Source organism: Thalassophryne amazonica, chromosome 2, assembly GCF_902500255.1.
Source record: "Thalassophryne amazonica chromosome 2, fThaAma1.1, whole genome shotgun sequence".
NCBI lineage: Eukaryota > Metazoa > Chordata > Actinopteri > Batrachoidiformes > Batrachoididae > Thalassophryne > Thalassophryne amazonica.
This window is the reverse complement of record NC_047104.1, coordinates 98,896,122-98,909,201: the sequence shown is the minus strand read 5'-3', so window position 1 is coordinate 98,909,201 and position 13,080 is coordinate 98,896,122. Positions and strand designations below refer to the sequence as shown.

Genomic DNA, 13,080 nt, shown 5'->3' with positions numbered 1-13,080 from the left:
GAGTGCTTTAGTTAAGGCACGTGAAGATTACACTGTGAAACAAATCGTTATCTAGGTAACTAGATCAATCTAACTGCGAAGATTAAACAGCTAACAGATACAGCAAAACACCGCTGTGCTCCGGAACAGGAAGTGATACAATACCGCCCCTTACCAAAAAGTAGTACATGCAAGTATGTTTCAAGTATACTTCTAGTTTACTTTTATATACTTATAAGTACTATTTTTTGGTAAGGGGCAGTGAGAGCCAACCACCAGTAGAGGCAAGCCTCTATCAAACAAAGTTTGATAGAGGCTGAAAACTGAAAAAATTATCAAACAAAGGTTGTGGTAAAATCATTAACATGTCCATAGGGTCCAAGAAACAGATGAGACATGTCACTTCAGTGCACTGCTTGAAAACTATGGAGTTTCTAGGCCGCCACATTTATCCTCCTCAAATGATTGGAGGTGTGTGTGTGCACGCATGTGTGCATGTGTGTGTACATTGCAGTGGTTTTTAAGTCTAAAGGCAACACAGCCATCTACCAGATTTTCAATGCTGATTTCCCTTTTCAGCAGAACGTAGCACTTGACAACAGAGCCAAAAATTTTAGCAACTGGTTTGCTGAACATGGCATTCCTGTACTTGATTGGACAGCCAGCTTGCTTGACCTGAACGCTATGAAGCATCTATGCAGTATTGTCAGGAGGAAGATGAGAGACACCAGACCTACTAATAAAAACAAGCTGAAGGCTGCTCTGATTACACCCCTTTCTGGCTTGGAAACAAAAGTATTGCATACCCAAATGCCATTGGTCAGTAAAATATTATTATAAATCCCATATGCCTGTGTTGTATCTCATTTGAATTCCATTGCCTTGTAGTTTCTGGAGATATGTTTATGAACTCTGTAAGTGCTACACAACTTGAGTAATGTAACTTCAAACATGGCCAAAAATGTTTTTTTTTCCCCGAGTTAAAAAAAAAGAAGTAATATTTAATAGCCTGTATGTTGGGAAGGTGTCGTAACATGGACCCACAACAGAGGGCGCAAATGAACGGACAATGGATAAGAAAAGGAGTAACAATTTAATGTTGCGAAAGAACACAACGGAATATAAACAAGAATAATGATGCCAATCATACACAGGAGGACTGCGGGCAGGCTTGAAGATAGGAGACCTCGGATGAACGAAGAGCCGGGGCCCACACCGCTTCTACCACCAACGGCCTGAAGAACACCGAAGCCGCCAAGCCCCGAGACCCCAGGTGGTCTCTGTCCTCCGTTGTCGGCCCTGGTACTGCTGGCAGACAGAAACAGAAGGTGGTGAGTGTGAGTCCTCACACCCAGCAACCTTTATAAGTAATTCCTCCGGGAGGGATAACCTCCACCTCCAGGAACGTCTTTACTCGTGCAGCTCCCGTTTGTCCCTCTCCTGGGTCTTTACGGGCATGCGACTGCACACAGAAACAATATTAGATTAACAGTAATCACAGCAGAGAAGGTTACCTCTAGTCGTAGAAGATTTCTCGGCGAGGAGGTGGAGTTGCCGTCCGGCCTTTAATGGTGATGGTGATGAGATGAATGAGTGACAGCTGGTGTTGAGGATGAGTGACAGCTGTCACTCCCAGTGGCTCTGGCGCCCTCTTGTGCTTGAAGCCCGCACTCCAAGCAGGGCGCCATCTGGTGGTGGTGGGCCAGCAGTACCTCCTCTTCAGCGGCCCACACAACACTGTACCTTTGATTTACCTCATAGTAGACCTTTCAAACACACTACACTTGTTGTATATGTTCTGGACAACAACTGTGTACAATATGAGTTCTCTAGTTGTAGGCACTGTGAAACTGTAAGCCTTTATGTATGTAAAAGTGCCATTTGGCACAAGTGATCCCAATTAGGTCCAAATGTGCCAAACAGGATTATTTGTATTTTATGACTAATTTGATCATTAAAAAAAATACATTTCCATATTTAGATGGTTTCAGATTTCCATTCAAGCACTTTCTTTTTCAATATTTAAAAATTTCATATTTTAGCATTCACTCCTGTGCACTCTGGCTTCGCTCTGCTGTGTCTGTCACTTTTATACACGCTCATGCAGGCCGCCTTTGTAGCTAAAGACTACGAGTCCCATGGTGCACTGGAAAGCTTATCTTATTGGCTAACAGAAAATATGAGTCATAGGTTTGATACGTCACTGGGTTTGCTGGCTCTGAATGGGCAAAATCTTCAATGTGGAACAGCCTTAGGAGCACTCTTTGGACTCAGAAGTGTCCACCACACGAATGCGCGCAAAGTCACTTGGAAAATCTGTCGGAAACCAGTTGTTATACATGGGAAAGATGCATTTTTATCATCATATTTTTACTTTTTCATGGAATAAAATGGACTGTGGTGGATTATAACAACATACAACATTACTTTATGGGAAATACAACTGGATAATATGTATACTATGTCACAGACATGAATGAGCAAAGCTCTTCAGCATCTCACCATGTCATTTAGGTCTAGGGATGAGTATTGATAAGATTTTATCTATCAATGCCATTATCGATTCCGCCTATCAATGTGATTCCTTATCGATTCCCTTATCAATACCTCTTGTGAATTTTCTGTGTAGTAAAAGTAGGCTTTACAGGTTTTCTATGTCAACGACATTTTATTGAGTCATAAAGCAAATAAATATGAAATTGGTCACTGGATCCTTGATCTCTGGACTTAAATAAAATCTACATAATGAATCCTTGATCTCTGGACATAAACAGAAATAAACAAAAATCTGTAGTTTTTGTCAAAAGCATATACTTTCAGACTGAGCTGAGCTCAGCTGGCTGTGCTGCATGTCAGCATCAGTGTAATTCATAAAGAACGCAGGACGTCTCATTTGGGAGTAAAAAGGTTTTAGTCAATTGTAGTTTGTTGTCTGTGTTACAACGTTTGGAAAGAGGTGTCATTTGATTTAAAATGGCGATTCACTATGAAGTTATTAATTCCGGCCGGATTCTAACTTGACTCGGCAGAGAGCGGCGCAGCATTTGGATTGCGGCTTCGTCTACCTTTCGTTTGTGGCTTTTTACAACTTTTTATGACAATGTTGTCCAGTTTGTGGCTTCTTCTCCACTGGGCTGAATTTTTGTGCCATTTCCAGATTTTGAATTTTTGTGCCATTTCCAGATTTTGAATTTTTGTGCCATTTCCAGATTTTGAATTTTTGTGTCATCTCCAGTTTGTGCGTTCGTCTACCATAAGATCAAGCTTTGCACTGTGCTTCGCTCGTATTCTTTTTCTGTGGAGTGTCACGAACAAAATGAGCCCACTTATGCCTGGATTCAACATGTTTTGGAGCTCAAGGAGACCAGAACAAAGTAAGAACTGAAAATTATTAATTCTAATACGATGACAAATTATTAGTTATTGACATTTGTGGTGGATGATTGGCTTAGAATGGAGTTGATGGCCGTTTTCTTTGAGATCACCTTATACTTAAGAGCTACAACATGCAGGTATTGGTATATGAACGTGCAGTAGTGGGCATGACAAAATATTATGCAAAACCCCACTGAGCTCAGTGAGAGGCTGGGCTTCCATAACATCTCAACAGTGGGACGGGCTGATTGCCTCCATGACACAACCCATTGATGCAGTAATACTCAACCAAGTCTTGAGTGTATAAATTAATATACTTTTCAGAATTTTGACATGTCTGTATCATGAATCCTTTTTTTTGGTAGATTATGATTAGAAAATATTTGAGCAATTTGAGATGGGTTTTGAATCATTTTTAGTTATAGGCTGTAAATTTCAAAATAAAAAAAAAATTCTTGAAACATTTGAGTTTATATGTAATGAGACTAGAATATATAAAGTTTTACTTTGTTAAATAACTGACAAAAATATAGAACTTTTTCCCCAATATTCTTATTTTAGTTGCACCTGGAGAATGTAGTCCACCTGTGGGTACCTTCCTTGACTCTTATACGTCACCCCGTGGTCCACCTTCTTCTTAATATCACCTTTTAAATTTACAACTGCACACTTTTTACCTTGTCAAACTTCCTTCCTTTAGAATGACCAAACACCATTTTTAATCCCATTCTACCATGATACAAGGGTTGAACCTCTGCTCTATTTTCTGGTTTACCGCAGTCCAGGATTAGGGGTCTTCACCTGGTTCAAAATGCTGCTGCCAGACTTTTGACACAAAGCAGAAAGTTTGACCACATTACGCCTATTTTGACATCCCTGCACTGGCTTCCAGTTGCTGCAAGATCGGATTTTAAAGTACTGTTATTAGTTGATAAAATTGTTCATAGACTTGCACCTCCCTATCTGGCTGACCTGGTAAGTCCCTATGTACCAGCTCGGGCCCTGTGTTCTCAGGGTGCAGGACTTCTATGTGTTCCCAGGGTGAATAAAAAGTCTGCCGGTCACAGAGCTTTCTCCTACCGTGCCCCAGCTGGAATGTGTGCTGGGAGATCGTTCCACAGATCTCCCAGCACACATTCAGCAGTCGGATGCTGTGGAGATGTTTAAGTCACGTTTAAAGACTCATTTGTTTTCCCTGTTTTATCATTAGTGTTATGATGTGTTTTTATTCTTGTATTCTTTTATGGTTGTCTTTTTATTGTGTTTTAAATTTTTAATTCAATTTTTTTTTATGTTGTGTGAAGCGCCTTGAGACGATTTCATCGTGAATTGGCATTATACAAACTAATAAATTTGAATTTTGATTTTGAATTTGAACCCACCTATGATGCTGGTCTTATTCCCCTTCCATTTGGATTATTCTGCATACCTTATGTACCTTTCTCCTCTCAGTCATAAGATCCAACTCTCTACCAATGACACTTCCAACATTCAAAGTCCTGGCTCTCACTTCCACACTTCTTTCTGTTTCTCCCACTGCCTTCACACACATTCTCCACCTCTTCTTCTTTGCCCATCAGCAGCCCAGTTTCCACAGGCACCCTGTGGATCCAACACCAATGGTGGCAGTGTATGCCCTTGCTGCTTCATCTGTTCTAAGTTAGCGAGGCTTGGCACTGGCACTCAGAATCCACTGGCTGCGCACTCCATGTGGCTACTGTACTCAACCCTTAACGCAGAATATATACACTGTGTATTCATTTTTCAAACAGGTCATACCATTATGCTCAGATTAAATGACATGTTGCACTGCGTTTCACAAACATGACTGAGGTTGTGTCAGTGACATAGAGATAGACAGTGCAGCACGTGCGATCGCACTGGGGCCCGATATATAAGGGCCCATGAATTTGTCTGGACTAATTTATATTACCACAGTGAATCACCCTTTTGTGCATGATGCGTGCACTTCTCATGACACATCATGCACGTTACACAGCTGATTCATTACCTCGTAGCCTTGAAGCAACTCTGTCATGGTTTCCCAATTGTTGAAATAGTCAAGCACAATATATTCCAAAATGGTGTGTTTTTAATGAATAATAGGCAAAATTTACAACAAAGAATACTCACTTAAAAGAATAAAGTAATGTCTGTTGAGGTATTTCATAAGATCCTATGCAGTGATGAATACTGGGTAAACTATACGCTGCCTCCATGTCAATCAATGACATAGCTAGATTTATGACAACTAATGACACCAAAGACCTTGCAGAAAAATGTCTTCCTACGAACATAAATCTGGCAGTAATAAAAGAAAGGAGAGAAAAGAAGGAGAAGAGAGCAAAGCTGACTAAATTAAACAGTTTTGGATTTTCCAGTATGCCCAGTCACCAGCGCCAGCAGCCCACCGACGATTCCTGGCCTGGGCCGCTTCTCTTGTTTCTGACGTTGCCGGTGACAGTGGTGTTAGCTGAAAGATCAGTTTCTAAGTTAAAAATGATCAAGACATACCTGAGGAGCTCCATGGGGCAGGAGCAGAGTGGCTTAGCTCTAATCTCCATTGACAACTCAAGAGCCAGGGAGTTGGACATTGGGGATGTTATAGAGGATTTTGCCCAGCGCAAGGCTTGCAAAATGCCCTTCCATTGAGCCAAATATTTTTCAGGGAACTTGGGGTATCTTAATAATCTAACTGTGGAGGGTTAGATTCATTCTTCTCAGTGCAGCAATATTATTCACCGGCTCTATGCCAACTAAAGTACTGCGACTATTTCAGTAGGTTCTAACTAATGACTTATGTATAGTATTTGTTTGTATCAGGATTGTTATGCACAAAATACTTCAGAAGTAGTTGTATAAGTATTCTAATGATGATTATTGTTTTCCTTACAGTTTCCTAAACATACAGTGCTTTTCAATTCGGTCATTTTTTTTTATCATCAGTCTCTTTACCTACATCATGATGTTTTTGATACCTGGAAAACTGGCAAAGAGAAACTCATGTAAAAGTTCCATGGCAAAAGCCTTATTTTGGGAGGAGATGCCCGATGTGATTCCATGGGTCACTGTGCAAAGTTTGGGAGTTATAGTTTACTGGAACTCGAAACAAATAAGCTGATTTCTGTTCAACTTGTTCAGGTGAGCTATAACTCTCCTTACACATTTTATTTGAATAAATGAGAGAGCTTTGAAAAACTGTTGATTATACATGTACCATGTATTTTTCAGAGTAATGAAACCCTGGGAAGCTATCACATGGAGCTGGAGGGTCTAAAACGTTGTCAAGATGAAGTCGGTGAACATCCAATAACAGCTCTGGTGACAGACCGACACCGACAGGTGGCTAAGTGGGTACGAGACAGTTGGAAAGTGCCTCATTTCTATGATTGCTGGCATGTAGTGAAAGGTAAGTCATCAAAATATTTTCCTACACTGTCTGTCCTTTGTTTTGCCAACATGTTGTGTGTACTTTCAGGACTAAGCAAACAACTGGACCAGCTATCAAAAAAGAAGGGCTACAAAAGTATAAAGGAGTGGATAAAGGGAATAACCTATCACCTATATTGGTGTGTTATGTCGTCGGACCCTGGTGATGAAGATGCCATAAAGGAGAAGTGGTTATCCACTATAGATCACTTACAGAATAATCATGAGAAGTGTCAAACCCATGGTCCTGACTTGAAGAAGAAATGGTTCAAAACTGGTATATTTTTCTCTTACAAATGTAGATTTTAGGACAAAATAAAGACTATTTCACAGTTCAAGCAAAATTCTTTTCAGGTACTGAATGCTTTGTCGAGTTGGAGGAGCTTTTGACAAATCCTCATTTCCTAAAAGATGTCGTCAAAATGTCATCATATGGGCAAACAAGTGGAGTGGAAAGCTATCATAGCCTTATCAACCACTTCGCTCCAAAAATGTATAGCTTTTCATATAATGGTATGCGCAGCAGGTAATTTCAACTTTTGCACTTGTGGTACCCTTGAATTTTCTCACATTTGTTTAGCTAGTAATTACAAGGTCTAATCTAATTACAGGATTCTTATAGCAGCCATGCACTATAATGAAAATACTGGTAGGCCCCAAGCTGTGACAAAGGCAGGTATAGCACAGTATAGCATTGCCTTTCCCAAATTCAAAAAGGGAGGCTACACCCTGAAAAAGGTCCTAGTAGATGCATCTTATCGGAAGTACTGCCAACTTATGAACTATAAAAATTTAGATTTTTCATTTAGATTTACATGTATATACTGGTACTTGTGGTTACGGTGTGGTTACTGTCTTGTCTATGTGGTTATTTTCATATGCGTAATTTTAGATTTACAAAGTTATCCTGCTAATCATGGTAAGCTATCTCTCTAGGATGGCTTTCATATGTAAATAATGCCAAATTTCAGGAATTAGAACGTAGATGTACAAGGAAACAAGAGAAATTCAATATTCGTTAAATGCCAATAATAATTCTAACACTTCCCAGATTTAGAAATTTTACCTGCATTGAACAAATCACATAAAATTATTGTTGCTTAGTTCTATTTCAACCCATATTTTCAGAATATGTTGACAACTGCTTTGATATGTTGCTGAGGGAAATAGAGAAGTCCCCTCACAACAAGCAGCTGAGTGAACCAACACCACCTCTATTATCTATCGTCCACTTGGTCGTTACTGTGAGTTTCTCTGTGAATTTTCAGACCTTTTGTCTGACTTAGTGCTTAGCTCAGATAAGATAATTATAGTGGGCGATTTTAACATCCACACAGATGCTGAGAATGACAGCCTCAACACTGCATTTAATCTATTATTAGACTCTATTGGCTTTGCTCAAAAAGTAAATGAGTCCACCCACCACTTTAATCATATCTTAGATCTTGTTCTGACTTATGGTATGGAAATAGAAGACTTAACAGTATTCCCTGAAAACTCCCTTCTGTCTGATCATTTCTTAATAACATTTACATTTATTCTGATGGACTACCCAGCAGTGGGGAATAAGTTTCATTACACTAGAAGTCTTTCAGAAAGCGCTGTAACTAGGTTTAAGGATATGATTCCTTCTTTATGTTCTCTAATGCCATATACCAACACAGTGCAGAGTAGCTACCTAAACTCTGTAAGTGAGATAGAGTATCTCGTCAATAGTTTTACATCCTCATTGAAGACAACTTTGGATGCTGTAGCTCCTCTAAAAAAGAGAGCTTTAAATCAGAAGTGCCTGAGTCCGTGGTATAACTCACAAACTCGTAGCTTAAAGCAGATAACCCGTAAGTTGGAGAGGAAATGGCGTCTCACTAATTTAGAAGATCTTCACTTAGCCTGGAAAAAGAGTCTGTTGCTCTATAAAAAAGCCCTCCGTAAAGCTAGGACATCTTTCTACTCATCACTAATTGAAGAAAATAAGAACAACCCCAGGTTTCTTTTCAGCACTGTAGCCAGGCTGACAAAGAGTCAGAGTTCTATTGAGCTGAGTATTCCATTAACTTTAACTAGTAATGACTTCATGACTTTCTTTGCTAACAAAATTTTAACTATTAGAGAAAAAATTACTCATAACCATCCCAAAGACGTATCGTTATCTTTGGCTGCTTTCAGTGATGCCGGTATTTGGTTAGACTCTTTCTCTCCGATTGTTCTGTCTGAGTTATTTTCATTAGTTACTTCATCCAAACCATCAACATGTTTATTAGACCCCATTCCTACCAGGCTGCTCAAGGAAGCCCTACCATTATTTAATGCTTCGATCTTAAATATGATCAATCTATCTTTGTTAGTTGGCTATGTACCACAGGCTTTTAAGGTGGCAGTAATTAAACCATTACTTAAAAAGCCATCACTTGACCCAGCTATCTTAGCTAATTATAGGCCAATCTCCAACCTTCCTTTTCTCTCAAAAATTCTTGAAAGGGTAGTTGTAAAACAGCTAACTGATCATCTGCAGAGGAATGGTCTATTTGAAGAGTTTCAGTCAGGTTTTAGAATTCATCATAGTACAGAAACAGCATTAGTGAAGGTTACAAATGATCTTCTTATGGCCTCAGACAGTGGACTCATCTCTGTGCTTGTTCTGTTAGACCTCAGTGCTGCTTTTGATACTGTTGACCATAAAATTTTATTACAGAGATTAGAGCATGCCATAGGTATTAAAGGCACTGCGCTGCGGTGGTTTGAATCATATTTGTCTAATAGATTACAATTTGTTCATGTAAATGGGGAATCTTCTTCACAGACTAAAGTTAATTATGGAGTTCCAGAAGGTTCTGTGCTAGGACCAATTTTATTCACTTTATACATGCTTCCCTTAGGCAGTATTATTAGACGGTATTGCTTAAATTTTCATTGTTACGCAGATGATACCCAGCTTTATCTATCCATGAAGCCAGAGGACACACACCAATTAGCTAAACTGCAGGATTGTCTTACAGACATAAAGACATGGATGACCTCTAATTTCCTGCTTTTAAACTCAGATAAAACTGAAGTTATTGTACTTGGCCCCACAAATCTTAGAAACATGGTGTCTAACCAGATCCTTACTCTGGATGGCATTACCCTGACCTCTAGTAATACTGTGAGAAATCTTGGAGTCATTTTTGATCAGGATATGTCATTCAAAGCGCATATTAAACAAATATGTAGGACTGCTTTTCTGCATTTACGCAATATCTCTAAAATCAGAAAGGTCTTGTCTCAGAGTGATGCTGAAAAACTAATTCATGCATTTATTTCCTCTAGGCTGGACTATTGTAATTCATCATTATCAGGTTGTCCTAAAAGTTCCCTAAAAAGCCTTCAGTTAATTCAAAATGCTGCAGCTAGAGTACTGACGGGGACTAGAAGGAGAGAGCATATCTCACCCATATTGGCCTCTCTTCATTGGCTTCCTGTTAATTCTAGAATAGAATTTAAAATTCTTCTTCTTATAAGGTTTTGAATAATCAGGTCCCATCTTATCTTAGGGACCTCGTAGTACCATATCACCCCAATAGAGCGCTTCGCTCTCAGACTGCAGGCTTACTTGTAGTTCCTAGGGTTTGTAAGAGTAGAATGGGAGGCAGAGCCTTCAGCTTTCAGGCTCCTCTCCTGTGGAACCAGCTCCCAATTCAGATCAGGGAGACAGACACCCTCTCTACTTTTAAGATTAGGCTTAAAACTTTCCTTTTTGCTAAAGCTTATAGTTAGGGCTGGATCAGGTGACCCTGAACCATCCCTTAGTTATGCTGCTATAGACGTAGACTGCTGGGGGGTTCCCATGATGCACTGTTTCTTTCTCTTTTTGCTCTGTTTGCACCACTCTGCATTTAATCATTAGTGATCGATCTCTGCTCCCCTCCACAGCATGTCTTTTTCCTGGTTCTCTCCCTCAGCCCCAACCAGTCCCAGCAGAAGACTGCCCCTCCCTGAGCCTGGTTCTGCTGGAGGTTTCTTCCTGTTAAAAGGGAGTTTTTCCTTCCCACTGTAGCCAAGTGCTTGCTCACAGGGGGTCGTTTTGACCGTTGGGGTTTTACATAATTATTGTATGGCCTTGCCTTACAATATAAAGCGTCTTGGGGCAACTGTTTGTTGTGATTTGGCGCTATATAAAAAAATTGATTGATTGATTGATTGACCTCTCAGTCAATCTTTTGACAGACCAGTCAAAGCTGATGCAATTGAGAAATATTTTACAAGATTCAGAAATCAGTAGAGTGAGTTAAATTTTTTCAACACATTTATTGAGTTGACATTAATCAAGATCTGGGTACTTATGTCCAACAAATATAAAATCTTCCTCATCTCCAGGTGGCGGATACATTGCCCTGATGCAGCTGACAACACAAGATGGTATAACTACTCAATATTGAAAACCAAGTACTTTCCAGCACCACCGGACAAACTGTCTGTAGGCGATATGTCTATATTTTGCATCTTGAGGTCCATCATAAGCACGTCCTTTATATTGTTGCTTGTGTGCTAGCCAAGCACACTGCAAAGACCATGGGTTCAAACAGGTTGGCTCCAATCCTGGATGATCTGTCATACATACAGGCACTGGTGTAGCTTCATCCATCTTGGCTAGCACCTCTGGTACTTCCTGGCAGCATAAGTTTTCTCTGGCAAGAGGCAGGACTTGGCAATGTGAACAAGTGCACCTGAAAAATGAGAAAATTGGAATGTATTTGGGCATCAAACAACTTTTTTATTAATAATGATTCCTTTACTACCAGTATTCATTTAGTTTTATGATATTTGATGGGTTTAATAATATTCCTGCAAAAAAGATTACTGTATAATATGATTGTCTGTTGTTATGCAATTGTAATAACTGATTCTGTTGATTTCTAAATTCTAAATCTGTAGTATTAGCTAAGAGTGGTCACTGTATTCAGATTTTCATTGTGTTGTTCAATACCTACTGGTAGGCATACTACTTTTGTGGCTATCAGTTCATGTATTATGAAAGTATTGTATATTATAGATTTATAAACCTCTGTTAGGTTAGGGAGAAAGACCTACCCATTCTAGAGGCCTACTTTATATGGTTGAAAGTGGATAGTATATTTTTCATTAATTAATGGGATTTATCAATGAATGTAGCAAATGAATCAGCCTTCAGCTAATAAAGTAATAAATAATAATCTGCAGTTGCAGAATCAGACATTAATCCATCATATTTTATACACTGACAAATTCAAGATGCACCATTCGGACAGTCTGTCGATGTCAAGTCGCCATCGCATTCTCGTTTCCTCGTCATCATCAGCATTGGCTCCATCTTCCCCTTCATTTTCGTCGTCTGATGAGGAGTCAGGTTCGAACATATGGGGCAGCAGTTGCAAGACCTGTTCATCAACTGGATTCTGTTCATCATCCGTCGAAACGCTCACTTGATGAAGATTCAGTCGTACTTTCGCCGCTATCACTATCCGTTTCGGTGAGTATGTCCGCCATGCTGGCCAGCCTATCTCCCGGAGTGACGTCACGCTTCCGGGTTCGGTGCGCGGATCCAGCAAAAGATCGATTTTTTGGGGGAAAAATATTATATTATTTTATAACCAGTATCTGAATATCGCAAGACCCTAATATTGACAGCCATTGATTACTGGAAAGCCCATACAATTAACTTTTCAGCCTATCTTTAAAGTTTATCATGTAGTGGTGCACTCTTGACTTTGCAAGAACAATGATTTTGTAGTCATTTCAGCACTGCTGTGAATTAGACAGCTCCTCCCCAGCTGTCTGATGCAATGATGGGGTATGTTGGCTGCAGACTCCTGTGCACATGTGATTTAGAGCTGGGGTGTTAAATGTAGATTCTTGACCTCTTAAACAATTTCTAATACAAAACCCAAATCATTTATTTGATTGTAAAATCCAACACACTGTTGGTAAAACCTTTCTTGACGTCATAGTGTTGGTGGGTGTGTGCATGTGCATAATTGCGCATGATTGCGCGCGTACGCCTAATAACTAGTAACATGCGCATAGGGCCCGTCATCATATCTTGCACTGGGGCCCGTGCTGAGGTTGCTATGCTACTGAGTCGTATCAACAGTAAAGGAGAAATTAATGACAGGATCCACATACTGAGGTGTCCTTTAGACGCATGAACACACAAATTCAAAGCGACAAACACCACAGCTCTCGTATACAAGATAGAACGTTTGGTTTGATTGTGGCTTGATGCATAGCCGAGTCTCCCACTTCAATCAGCGTGCAGAGTAATGTGTTCTGACAGCATTCACT

General features: G+C 39.8%; 1 long non-coding RNA gene across 1 annotated transcript; it reads right to left on the bottom strand.

Annotated features, from left to right (window-relative positions):
- Positions 1 to 11,450: 11,450 nt before the first annotated feature.
- Positions 11,451 to 12,308, bottom strand: LOC117502659. Its single transcript, XR_004558376.1, has 2 exons — positions 12,037 to 12,308; positions 11,451 to 11,486 (listed from the first exon to the last, which is right to left on the bottom strand). It is a non-coding gene; the product is annotated as an uncharacterized LOC117502659 (long non-coding RNA).
- Positions 12,309 to 13,080: the final 772 nt, after the last annotated feature.